The 14,469-nt window shown below is 40.7% G+C and overlaps 1 protein-coding gene and 1 pseudogene across 1 annotated transcript in view; one reads left to right on the top strand and one right to left on the bottom strand.

Annotated features, from left to right (window-relative positions):
- Window positions 1-14,469, bottom strand: part of Lrp6 (LDL receptor related protein 6) — a 120,531-nt gene that overhangs the window by 105,158 nt on the left and 904 nt on the right. The window lies entirely within an intron of this gene.
- Window positions 1-14,469, top strand: part of LOC127212972 (actin-related protein 3-like) — a 220,518-nt pseudogene that overhangs the window by 50,106 nt on the left and 155,943 nt on the right.

Below are 14,469 nucleotides of genomic sequence, written 5' to 3' on the forward strand. Positions count from 1 at the left end.
GAAGGAAGAAATTTACCATGCAACATAGGTAGGCTCCATGGTAGAGTGCTTATCTAGCATTTACAAGGCACTGGAACACATCCTCAGCCCAGAAAAACAAATACATCTACAAAAACACTTTTAAGTTCCAACCAAGAGTCACAAATGCCCATGAAACTACCCACTGTGGTGGCTTTAAATGCAGTCAGGCTTCTATAGTCCCTTAAACTTTGCTTCAGCATACTTGGCTTAGGCAAATGTAATTCCTCTCCCCTTCCCTTCCTCTCACCCTTCTTCCTTTCTTCTCTATTTGCTATTCTGAGGATAGAACCAGGGCTATACACATTCTAGACAAGGGTTTACCACTGAGCACAGCCCTAGCCCCTGAAAATCCTCTCTGAAGCATCATTCAGAAGTCAGCAGGCCACACCAGAAGTCATTTGCTAAAGTGACCTAGTGTTGACACCTGCTAACCGCAACTCACCTCCCCAGGAAAAGCCCTACAGCACTGTCGGCTCTACCTGTTAGTCTTTCTGTATGTTTGTGAGGCTCCTAGAGATCCTACTATCAAAACATAACCCTGTTAAAGTTTGTTTTGTTTTGTTTTCTACATAGGCCTGCCTAGATTTTATCCCCATTCAATATCTGGGTGGCGACATCATTGTACGGAAAGAGAACATCATCTATGGGTAACCCTACCCCAAAGACAGTGCTCTGAGAATTACTTGAATGTCTCTCCTGTTCAGAGATGCAGCAAGGCCATGCTCCTGAGATCAACATTTTTTTTAATGTGTGTGTCTGCCTATGTGCATGATGTTATGCCATGTGTGTCTGGTGCCCAATGAGGTCAGAAGCAGGCATTGGACCCTTGGAACTGGAGTTACAGGTGGGCATGAGCTGCTATGCGGTTGCTGGAAATTGAATCTGGGTCCTGTGCAAGAGCAACAAGTACTCTTAACCACATAGCCAGCCCCCCTGAGATAAACACTTAAACTACTTCTCCAGACCTGTCTGCTGTAGTAGCAAAAGAATTGCTTTGAATCTTTCAAAGCAAACATTTCCTCTGGCTATGGGTACGAAAGCAGACTCTGACACTAACAGAAGTATCCTAGGGTCTTCTGTTTTCCCTTTACTCCTGGGGGGGGGGGTATGACATGAAAGAATTTCCTTGGCTACTCACAGTGAAGTACTCTTTCCTAGATCCTTCAAGCCCTCACAAGGAACTTTAGCAGATGCCTTCTCTATTCTCTGACCATATGCTGTACTCTCATGGCACTAACCCAGCTCAACGCCTCACAAATGGCAAAATTCTACTAATGACAATTGAGAAGAGCTCAATGCCTAAAACCTTCAATCTCCCCTGACTGCCTCACCTAACCCTTTATAACTAGCATCTCTCTCCCTCTCTCCCTCTCTCTCAAGCCCCCTCACACACTCTCTTCCTTTCTTCTGTCCTCAACCTTCCCTGAAGCTCCCTTAACCCCTCCATGTACCTTCTTCTTCCTTCAATACCTCCAGCTCGAGGGCAATGACCTGTAACTTACCAGATTCTTTCTCCATCTCTAATCTCCCAAGCACTACAGGCCTGCTTAACCCTGAGGCTGCCCATCCTCCACTGGGGATCCATGCAAGAACAGAGCTAGAACAGGCTCTTATACACTCAGATGAGATTTGGAGATACCCAAAAAGAGAGCTGGTCTCCCTCCAGTCCATCATCCCTGAGATATCCAAAACATACCTTCCAAAGTATTTTTAAAGAAAGCCAAGTTAAGGCCAGTCATGGTGGCTCACACCTGTAATCCCAGCACTCAGGAAGCTAGAACAGGAGTTGTTCTAGGCCAGCCTGTGCTACAAATCAAGTCTACAGAAATCTAGATTACACAAACAGTCTCAAAGGGGGGAGGGAGAGGCTAAGTAAAAGTGATTTTGGATAAACTGACAAAAGAGATTAATTAAATATTGTTGGTTTACTAAAATTTATACAATCACGTGAGTTGGCACAACATTCCATTTCATTGCAAGTAGTTGTTTTTATCTGTATTCTGTGTCTTCTATGTTACTCAATAAATATAACCAGCATAAATATTTATTCTGCTTGGATATATTTTCTTAAACTTTTAAGATTAGTTGACCAAATAAACAAGCATTACATCTGCACTTGCATTTAGCTGAATGGAGTCATTAAGACAAACTCGACTCTTAACAGTAATTACGTATGGTAACAAACCAAAGTGAAGCTAGGAAAAAGCTCAGCTGGTGAAGTGCTTGCTGCACAAACATGAGACCTGAGTCTCCAGAACCCACACGAACAGCAGGGAATTGCAGTACAACTAATCCCAGTGCTGGAGGCAGAAGCAGGTGGATCCTGGAACTCTAGCAACAGACAGCAGGGCTAAATGGTGAGCTCCAGGTCCAGTGACAAACCCTATGTGAAGGCAGCTGAAGCAGACGCCCAACGTTTTGACATCTGGCCTCCAAATGTGCACACTACATGTGCTCACATAAGCACACACGCACCATACACTAAGCCAATGTAAATACAGTTTCCAAAATGTTTGGTACTATAAAACTTCAGATTTGAGTTACATTATTAGTTCACGAAGCTTATTACCTATCTACATTATTTTAAGTAAACTATAACAATGAAGCATGCTCTCTAATTACATAGTTTCCTGCCTCTTATTTTCATGCTAGAAAAGCTAAATATATAGGGGGGTTGGTGTGTTTGTTCGTTTCTTTGTTTTGAGACAAGGCTTCTCTGTGTAGCTCTGGCTGTCCTGAAACTCTGTAGACCAGGCTGGCCTGGAACTCAGAAATATGCCTGCCTCTGCCCCCTGAGTGCTGGGATTAAAGGAGTGTGCCACCATTGCCTGGCTATATGAGTTTATTAAAGAAAACTCATTTTGTCACATTGAAAAATTCTACTGGGCTGGGAATACTTGCCTAGCATGTGTAAGGTCAAGTTTAATATCAGTCCACTAAAAAAAGAATACTGATAAAAAATAAGAGCGACAAAGAAAAGTACTGTCAAGAAACATTTGGCTATAAAGAGTTAAGAGGTATATTCGTAAGTTCTATTAGTCTACTATGAAATGCTGATGTACAAGTTTCATAATTATCTACCAAGTAGCTTTCTCTGAAAACATCGGTTGCTGCAATTACATGAGTTATAATTTTATATGCAAATGAGACTATTCAAAATGTCACACATGAACAACTTTGTATGCAATGCAGGGTATGTTTTGTGAAGGAAAAAGACAACAGCCCTGCTCTAAAGTCAAATAATCATTACTGTTATGATATGGTTGTAGGAAAATGTAGGGCAACATCTAAATGGCTATAAAAGTGTGTAATTTATTCATTAGAAGGAAATGTTGTTCAAGTCAAAATTAGCTGGGCTCCAGTGAGTTTATATACAAGAGTTTCTTTGGAATCCTTATAAAAATTAGATTTTGGTATTCTTAAAATTAATAAATATTTTTAGGTTATAGGTATGAGATCAAAGAGAGAATTTAAAAGGTTTGCTTACCTTATAAATAACTATAATAACCCTCTAGAAAGCATAGGTTCTCTCTCTTATCAGCATTCCTCATGCTCTTAACAACAAATGGCATTTTGCCCTTTCAAAACTAAATCCTAAATGGAGCGAGTCTAAGGTACTACCTTTAAGATTATGAGAGGAACCCTGACAAATCATAAAGAGCTTTTTTTTATTAAAATGTAAAAGTCCAAAGCTAACAATTTTGCTTATCTGATTAAACATTAAAAATTCTATTGGTAGGCACTATCAAAAGAAAGCTTATCCTCCCAATGTTATAGGAGACATGTTATAGGAGTATAGATAAGACATTATTAATCTGAATTATTTCAAAAGATGCACACTAGTATGAAATTACTAGAAATTAGTGATGTGTTTCTATTACCAGAGCTCTGGTCTGCTTAAGACTACAATACAGCACAGTCCATCCCTATTATACTGTTGGTTCAATGTTAACTTGATCATAACTGACTTGAACATAGTAACTCCTAGGCAGACCTAGGGATCTTTGTTACTAACTTATGGTATTTTACTACATAGAGAAGAAGTGTCCATTCCAAACTTACTAAGTCTTTTTACTTGATAATGTTTATATATTCTTGACATACTATGTTTGCTTGGTTTTTTGAGAATACTATGTCTGAGGATTATTACATCTTTATATTATCTCTGAAAAGATTATGTTCATCTATATTCACTTATTAGATTACTAGCCACTCCCCTTTTAAAATATCTTAAAACTTTTTTGGGTGGACCCAGCTTGGTGTGCATGCTTCAAAAACCACCACACACCACACATCCTTGCCAAATGCATTATTTTTGTAGCAACCTCTCACCAGATTTTTTTCTTCTCTTTTAAAATTATTGGTAATGGGTAAGTCAGACCATATGATATATTCTGATACTACCTAGGTCATACTTGCATATCAGGAAGTATTCATCTTTAACTCAAAAACAAAAACAAAAAGAAAAAGCTGACACTGAAAAGGGTCGGCCTGTGCCAGGTGACTCTTGTGCACAGTTGCCTAGTGGCATCTTTCTGAGTCAGGATTTCCAAAGAGCTGGTAGTAGATAAACAGATGGGCTCATGAAACTAACACATGGACCCAGCAGAACAAGAATTAATTACACAGAGCTGAATGAACTGTTAAAGGATGATTGTGGGTTTTGCTGAAAATACTGCTGGTGCTTTAATGCCCTACGTCCTGGATGTAAGTAATCCTCCACTCTTTTCTCCAACTCTCCATTGCTGCTAACAGTCTGACCCTTTGTAATCTAACTTGCCTTTTCTCCTTGCCAGTTAAACGATTGTGATCATGCAATCTCCTCAGTCCCAAAGCTCCTCCTGAATTCAGGTGGTCCCTAGTCACTGAGTGCGCCTCCAAATAGGAAGCACGGGATGGGCTGAAGCTTCAGCCTCACACTTTAGGGAGCTCCACTCAGCTGAATGCACACACTTTGTTCATAGCTTTCAGAGAAACTGGCCCTGTTCTCTGGCTCATACAGTTCCCAACTTCTCGGGTACATGAAGGGTGGTCACTTCCTGGCAGGGCCCAAAATCTGGGGAACAAAATTTGGGGAACATCTGAAATCTGGGAATTAACCCAAATCTTATACCAGGATTGAAACTGATGTTGAGTTCTTCACTTACATTTCTAGCCTCAAGAGGCTTTAAAAAGATGTGAGGGTCCTTCAAAAATTCTGAGCAAAGTCATTAAAAGACCCATTAGAGGAATGGCGAAGTACCATTCACATCACACCACGAGAGCAATCAGGCCAAATCTGAAGAGACTAAGTCCACACCTCTTGTTCCATCTCCAAGGGAGACAGGTTTTGTTCTAAACAACAAGGACTCTGACACATGCGCAGTCACAGTCCCCACTGATGAGACTTGACCAAGCTTCAGTCAGACTTCTCTCCTCCAGCAAGCCCTTAAACTTTGGCTCACCCTCAGCTTAAGCAAGCAGATGCACAACTTTCTCCCTCATTCCAAGTATCAGCTGACCAGACAAAAACATAATTTTCCAGTTAAACGGTTGTGATCATGCAATCTGCTTGCCCTTTCCACTTGGCTCCACTCACAGAGCCCCTGCTAGCTTTCTGGCCCTTGCAGAAAGAAAGCGTCCCTGCACTTGGTACTGAGATAGGTGGGGTCTAAGGAAAGCACTTTTGCTAAAATGAGCCTCTCTTTTACCTAAGTACAGATTGGTTTTCATCTGCAATCCTGTAACAAACCGTCTATTTGCAAACTCCAAAATCATGTTATTGTCTTCTATCAAAAGCGATTAGCTGGGTGTGGTGACATTGCCTATAATACCAGCTACTTAAAAAGATGAGGGGAAAAAAAAAAAATCACTTGAGCCCAGGAATTCAAGGCCAGCCTGGGCAGCATACCAAGCCCCAGTGTCAAAGATAAATAAATCATTATTTCTTCAGTATCACTCCAAAAACCATAATAAACATGGTGCTACACTCACACAATCCCAGCTGAGATGGGATAACTATGAATTACAGACCAGCCTGGGCTCATGGTGAGGCTCTGTCTTTTAAAAAAAGACTTAGGTAAAAAGGTAGGACTAGATACCTACAGGAAGCATTGAAGATGGAATTTCCGTCAGCGCACTAGCCATCCAGCCATAAGTCAGCTGCCCACCGCTCTATAATTTGTAAAAAGAAACAGAATTCCAAGCCTCTTCTATCTTACCATTCTAAAAATTAGTCTAGTGGATGTGAACTCGGTAGATGTGAATATCAAAAATAAAATAGAGGATGACTCAGTCAGTAAAGAGCTTGCTGCTCAAGCATGAGACCCCAGAGTTCAATATCCAGAACTCAGGTTGAAACACAACAACAACAACAAACCTGGAAGGAAAAACAAGCAACCATTGGCGCTCATGGCCAGCAAGTCAGACAACTCAGTGATCTCAAGACTCAATGCATAGGTAGGGAGGGGACTAAAGAAAGCACCCAACACCAACCTTGACCTCTACACACACACACACACACACACACACACACACACACACACACACACACACACACACCATGGCTTAATTAAGACAAGGCTGTTTATAAGTCAAGAGAGAAGAAATGCTAGCAAGTATCTAGCTAACTCTCAGCAGCCCAATAAAAACGATATTCTGTATTCTTTTCAGTAACCTCAAAAACGTTGAGGTTTCTGCCATGTGTGACACATGCAAATAATCCCAGGACTTAGGAAGCTGAGGCAGGAAGATTACAATTTTCTGGCCAGCTTGGACTACACAGTGAATCCCTTTCTCAAGACAAATGGGGGAGGAGAGGATAAGATTTTTAAAATAACTTAAGGTAAAGACTCCAACAGTCAGGTCCATATTCACTCCACATGTCTACACAATGGAATTACTCAGCTATAAAAAGGAACTAAATATAGATTCATGTTATACAATAAACATTACAAAGTATGCCAAGTGAAAGAAGCTAGACACAAAAAGCCACACGTTATGTTGATCCACAAAGGAACAAAGCAAATGTATACTTGCCAGAGACCGGGGCAGAGAGAGTTACAAAGGGACTGCTAAGGGTGTGAACACTGTTGGCAAGTACTAAAAGTCTTCTGGAAAAGATCATGGTGATATCTACAACCTTGTGAATACACTAAAAACCACTGCACACTTAAAAATGGAAACTTTTACACAAAGTGAACTATGCCTTTTCTAAAATGTGTTTTAAAAGCTAATCACAGGCAGGCATGATGGTACATAAGCGATAATCCAGCACTCAGGAGGCAAAGGCAAGAAGATGGAAAGACCTGCGCTCCCTCCAAAGAAGCAAAGACTGGGAATACAGCTCAGTGGAGAGTGCTTGCCTTCCGGCATTGGATCCGGGCTCCATCCCTAACATGGCAGGTGGAGAGGTGATCACAGCAGTCAGTCACTTTCTGCACAACAATTCCTGAGCACCTCCATTCACTCCCTCCCTTACCCCACACACTAACCAAGCCTCCCTACTAAAACCTGTAGATATAAAATTTTATATAAAATTCATAGTATGTACATTTAACACACACACACCACCATGAATTCTTTAAATCATCTCAAGAATACAGCACCTAATATAAACACTTTGTAAAACAGATGTTACATTACTGTTTTGGGACTAAAGACAGGAAGGGGGATTCTGTATTGTCAAGCACAGATACAAGTTTCTTTGGGGTTTTTTGAGACAGGTTTTCTCTGTGTAGCCCTGGCTGACAAGGAACTCCTCTGTAGACCAGGCTGGCCTCAATCTTACAGAAATTCACCTGCCTCTGCCTCCCAAAATATAGGAATATTCTTAGTCATCACTTTCTAATAAAGCTGGCCAATAATACAAGTCTAATATATTCTAATAATCTACACAGTGTGACTTGGGTCTCACAGTGATAAAGGTAACCAAGGCCAATGCAGAAAATACCTCCTAGTCAAACATTTGGTATGGTTTTATTTTTTTACTTGACTTTTTCCTTGGGGGAGGGGGTGGCAACTGCTGACCGTGGTCCCCTTTGCATTTTCACTTCACTCCAGAAATGTGATCAGTTACGTTACGCCTGGTATCAATTAGTCACTTATATACCTCAATATCGTCTTGAATCTTGCAATCTCCTGAGATTAGTTCCAGATGGTCAAAGCACTTATAAACGGCCCTTCTAAGCAAGCTAAACAACAGAGAACAGGCCCACAGCATCAAAGTGCCAATCACTCAACCAGGAGGACCAAGCACTTCTTGTTTTCTAATCGCACGCCTGAACAGCTCACCCATTTCCTGAGTACAGTCACTGCCACAAAAAACACAACTGTAAGAAACGAAACTCTGTGCTGATCTCTAACAACACTGTTTTCCCTGTGCCTATGCACACACAGACTTTTTGTTTTAAAGTCAAGCCAGGATCTCAGGCTGACCTCCAAGCTTCAATATTTCTTTAGCCTTCAACTAACTAGGACTAACGGCTTGCACTGTCATACTCAGCAAAATAAATCGTCTTAAGGGCAGATTGATTCTTCATCATGTATTTGACATTTCAAAGTTATTCCTAAAGAGCAATGCTCTAGTCATTAAAGTGGAACTTATTTTACAGCAGACGTAGGAACACAGTTAAGACACATAAGAACTTAGTACAGACAGCATCTACTCTGTCCTCAGGAAAGAACCCACCAACTGGATACTTCTAATTATTTTGATAAAATTATATTACCTATACTTAACTCTTTCTTTCTTGTTGTTTGTTGTTTTGGTTTTTTTCAAGACAACAGTTTCTCCATGTAACAACCCTGGCTGTCCTATCTACACCAGGCTAGTCTCAAACTCAGAGATCTGCATCCACCCATCTCTGCCTCCCGAGTACTGGGATTAAAGGCATATGCCACCATACCGGCTTACTTAACTCTGTGGTAAGTGAAAAATATCACAATCCATTGAGGTTCAATTCTCTACTATCTAGCTTATATAGTCATCATCACCTAAATCAGTGTTAAGGTTATAACCCTTCAGAAAGTAAAAGAAAGCTGGGAGAACCGACCAGTCCATAAAGTATCGTTTTAAAATGACTTGCAAGCAAGAGGACCTGAATTTAATCCCTAGAACCCATGTTTACCCAAAAAAAAAAAAAAAAAAAAAGCCAGAAGTTATGAGACTGCAAGCCCAGCAACAGAGGGAGGAAGGGATCAGCAAGTCACAAGGGCTCACTTGTTGTCAAGTCCCAGCCCTGGGAGACACCCTGACTGAAAATACTCAGAATCCAGCTTCTAAGGAACTGCACACATCTGTGGCCCCACACACATATGCACACAAGAACAGAAGGCAAAAAGAAAGCTGCTGTTCACACCTGCACCCCCCAGCACACGGGCAGGAGGCGGAGGCGGCAGCAGCACAGGGGCAGCAGTGGGCTACAGGGAGACTGCCAAAAAAAGAAAGTCAAATTGCCAGCAGCCATCCTACTTCATATAAGACAAAATACAAAGCATCAGAAGTACGGTGTTTCAGTAACGGATTCAAAACTTCCAAAGCACGTTACCCTGAAACTAATGGCTGGCAAAGTGGTGGCGTAAGCACAGTGAGCATTTAAAAGTTTTACTACACTGGGATGCAGCTTGACAGTGCTTTCTGATGGAATTACAGCCAACAAGCCTGACTTAGCCCAGCCATCGTAGGAGCAGCCACCTATCAGTGCCTACTACCAGCACCACCCCTCCTTCACAAACCTCCGCACAGCGTCTCACTAAAGTTTTGTTGGCTGTGATGAACAGAAAATTAAAGGAGGCTACATAACTTGTCATTAGAGATAAGAGTGACAGAAAACAAGATGATAAAAACTCACACCTTTCTAACACAGTAGCCCCTTTATAATCATCTCCAACATAAACTTTCACTACAATTTACAGTGAAAACCAGTTTTCCCAGAGTAGTCAATAAATAGTTTTCTTTTTTTTTTTTTTTTTTTTTTTTTTCTTTTCTTCCCCCCCCCCCCTTGGTTTTTTGAGACAGGGTTTCTCTTTGTAGCCTTGGCTGTCCTGGCACTCGCTCTGTAGACCAGGCTGGCCTCCAACTCACAGAGATCCTCCTGTCTCTGCCTCTGAAATGCTGGAACTACAGGCGTGTGCCACCACAGCCCAGCAGCACCAAAATTTTTTTACTAGTTTTTCCCATACATCTAAATTATTCAGACAAAATTTGTTCTCAGAAAACAGTTATCAACATATCTCTTTACAGAATTGCCTTTGATAGTGAAACAAGATAAGTTCTTTTTGATGGTCAAAGTGTGGTTAAGGACACAGGTCAGTTTAGCAAATGGGAACACCTCTAATTAAAGCAAAAGAAAAAATTCCCTAAAAAAACAGATTGGGGGGGTGGTAAACACTGTTAGCATATCTGATAACAGTGAACTGAAACTTTGAAGTCTACAAATTATTCTCTAGCCAGATGGGCAAACCTAGAACAAGTAAGCTAGGACAAAAGCACTAGATCAAACAAAACCAGCTTGTAATCAAACATTACCAATTCACCCAAGTCAACCTGAAACCCAAAATATCACCCAATCTCCAGTGTTCCTTTCCGCAAAAGTTCCCAAAAATGTTTGGGAAAAAAAAAAAGTTTTAAAAAAATGGTTTAGTGGGTAAAGTGCTTGCTTGCTTTGCAAACATGAAGATCTGGGTTCACATTTCTAGCATCCATGGGAAAAGCCACCCAGAATCTATAATCTCAGCATTGGGAAGTAAAGATAGGAGTGCCCAAGGAGCTTGAGTTCAGCCAATCAGATCAGTAAGCCCCAGATCCAGTGAAAGAACCTTTTTCAAAAAATAAGGTAGAGAGCAACTGAAGATGCCCAAAGCCTAGACACAGTGAGTGCACTCACACAGGTGTGCAAGCGTACAGACACAAACACACAAAGCTGTGGAGAGCACAGAGCATGGTGGTGCATGCCTGTAGAAGCAAGACTATCCTGATGCTAGAAGACCTGTCTCAAAAAGGAAAAAACAAAACAACAAAAACCCATCATTGTCAAGTTTGAGGACCACTATGCAAGGAAAGCTACAACTGACCATTTCACCTTTCAAGACTTCTCAAATCCCTTAAATGGATCAGAAATCCTCAAAAGGGTCCCTTGTCTTGATGAAACCAATAAGCTATAAGGAGACTAAGTGACCAACCCAAACATAGAACACCAAACTTAGAACTATAACCCTTGGAACTATCTCCTGGTTCCCATACCAACACCTGTATGATAACCCCAAAACTTTGTAATAACTGGTTTATAGGAAAATCCATTTTTGGAAGACTCACTTTTCTAGAAACTTAAGTTGGAAACATTTTAGTTTGTTCTGATACCATTCACCAGTCTAAAGGGAGGTTGGGAGGGGGGGAAGACAGCAAAGAACTGTCATATAACAAGCCCAGACACAAACTGGACATCTACACACTCCCTTCCCCACAAGGATCAGAAACGATCTCGTAAGAGGGACTGAAAGAATGTAAGAGCAAAATTCATGGAGATCAGGGCAAAATAATGTCTTCCGGACTCAAAAGGACCACTGCACTCACGAACTCACAGCAGTTGTGGGTGCTATCCAAAACCTGCACAAACTCAACGGCAGCATTCCAACATGGAGATACAGAGAGGCTCATGGGCCCCACCACTGTCTGAGCAGCTATGGGAGCTGACGACTTCTGCAGGAGAAGAGTCAGTCTGTGGCCCCTATACGGTTTACTATATTCCAATAAATGTCTCCAAACTCGAGTATAGGGGCAGCACAAATTAGACTTGGTGGGTTATTTTAAGAACTCCAGGGTGAGGATAGATAGGGGAGAAGTTAGGGGGAGGAGTTAGGTGGAGGAATAGAGGCATGAATATAAACCAAAATACATTGTATGCATGTATGAAATTCTCAAAAAATTAAAATATTTATACAGACAATAATAAGTTTAAAAAGCTTCCTCAATGAAAACCAAGCTTGCATTTACCAAGTACATATTTTGATATCATTTGAAAGTAGTTTGTTTTTTGTGTATTGGGGAGTGATTGTTGTTGTCGATAAAAGTTTTCATGTAGCCCAAACTGTCCTCAAACTTACTATGTGGTCTAGGTTGGCCTTGTCTCCTATCTTTACCTCCCAAGTGCTGGAATTGCAGGCACATGCTTACATGCTTCTCTTCAAACACTAATTCTTGTGGCTGGAGAGAAGGCCCAGTGGTTAAAAGTACAAACTGTCTTCCAAAAGACCAGAGTTCAATTCCCAGTACCCATATTAAGTGGCTCACAACCACCTGTAACTGCAGCTCCAGAGAACCCATGTTTCTGGTCTCTATATTTTTATATACAGACACACATAATTTTTAAAAATTAAAAAAAAAACCTTTTATAGAATCATAATTCTTTCAAAAAATATTTCATGTAAAAAATCAGACACTATTTTTTCTATTGGTAGCTGGGTAGACCTAATCTAAACTATGGAGTCTCATAGAGCACAGCCCTGTCTGCCTTATTCCAAGATATATGGGAGCTGGGTGGGGTACAACACACAGGAGCTCCTCTGGGCACACTTGCCAGGGGAATAGAGCAAATCCCTGCTCTACCATTAACTAGCTGGCAGATAATGCCCCTGCTCCTTGCAAATGACCACAATTTCGTCTAATTTAACTATTTCTGGATCTTAAATTAAATCTTCTAATCACCAACAACTGAGGATACATCCATAAATAATCAAAAATGTTCACACAAAAAAATAACATTTAGACATATGTTAAGCACTCAGGAGGCTGAGGAAGGAGAATTGTTGCATTTAGAGGTCAGCCTGAGCAACATAGAAAGATCTTGTCTTTAAAACATTTTTTAATTAATATTTGGAAAGCACTTTATATGTTACTTCATTAAAGACAACTAATAACCCTGCAAATCAGACAGACAGGTATCATTACCCATGTTTTATAGATAAACTGAGACCAAGAGAACCAGAACAGGAAAAATAAAGATCTAACTTTAAACTCAAGACTTCAGGGTTGAAATCCTCAAGTTCCACGTTTTTTTTCCAATATACCTGTCACTTGATAATAGGGGTAGGGAGGTGACCCTGATGCTGGCAATAGTAAATGACTCTCAACTGCGGATAAACAAGGCTATAGGACCAAAGTCCCAAGCTCACACACCCAGTATGAAAGTGCCACCCACCTCTTCTGTGAACTACAAGGAACTAAACCGTAGTTTGCTCCTTGGAAACCAAGTGTAACTCATTTATAACAGAGGATAACATTATCAAGGAGCAAACAGAATTTAAATTATGAACAAGAATCTTTTACATCAAAAGACAGTTTCAGTTGAAAAGATAGATACATTTACATAGTGCTAAACAGAAGGAAGACCTCCTCAGGACATTAAATGCTACATTTAAAGGAAACTCCACTTTGGATTGTTACTTGTTCTTGAGCTTGTTACATAGTATCATGCTTCTAAGCTATTACCGCAAAAGTAATGAATCTACTCTAGACTCAACCCTCATATCAAAACAAACAGCATTTGCACCACACCATGCCCTTCCAAGAACTGCAACTAGACTATCAGAAGCTAAGCCTAACCTAGATAATGGATTTGTGTTTTCCCAACTCTGATTAATCCACTGGCTCTTGTATTTAATTATGAACCTGCCAATTACATTCTCATGTCAATTACAACTTTCTCACAGCTACAGCAAAATCTCCTTTCCTTGCAGAGTTTACCATAACAAAATAAACATATTATTAAATCTCTCAAATATCTAATAATATTAATTTCTCTACCATGGAAATTAAACAGCAATTATCTTTCTGGAGTTTACAAGTAAGACTAGACAATTTGGGATATGCTTATTTTTAGAAAATGCTTACTTATTTTTAAAGGCTACTACTCTTATTCACATACCCGGAGATGACACACCTGTCCCGTTTATGTTAGTTACTATCCTGCTTTGCCAACTTCCTTACTTCTAGAGGACTTAAAAGTTTAGCTTGTTAATAACTAAGAATTCCAGAGAGGTTCCATTAACTGGCACAAGTGAAATGAACAAAAGCAAAACTACAAGCCACAGCGTCAGAGGCACCTAAATTCCTGCACAGGTGACACTCAACAGCATCGGCCCCAGCCGAGGAGAAGACCATCGACAAGCTTTCCCTTTGCAAACTGTCGCATGACAAAAAGTCAGGATGTAGGTGTCAGCTTCGCAGTCCAATTCCAAACACTAAATTTAAGCGATTCCCATAGCGAATTACTCAGGGCATTCTGTTATTTACTCAAGTGCCAAGCAGTTCCCAGGGGTGCCCGGCAAATGATAATTTAGTTCCCAGGATAAGCTCCTCGCCACACGAGGATGACTCCCCTACTTGGTGCCAAGTGTACACTGCACACTCCGAAAACGGGGGGGGGGGGCGAGCCCTGAACACCGGGAGTTGCGAGGGCAACGTTTGTGTTT

This window comes from Phodopus roborovskii, unplaced genomic scaffold (assembly GCF_943737965.1).
Source record: "Phodopus roborovskii unplaced genomic scaffold, PHOROB, whole genome shotgun sequence".
Taxonomy (NCBI): domain Eukaryota; kingdom Metazoa; phylum Chordata; class Mammalia; order Rodentia; family Cricetidae; genus Phodopus; species Phodopus roborovskii.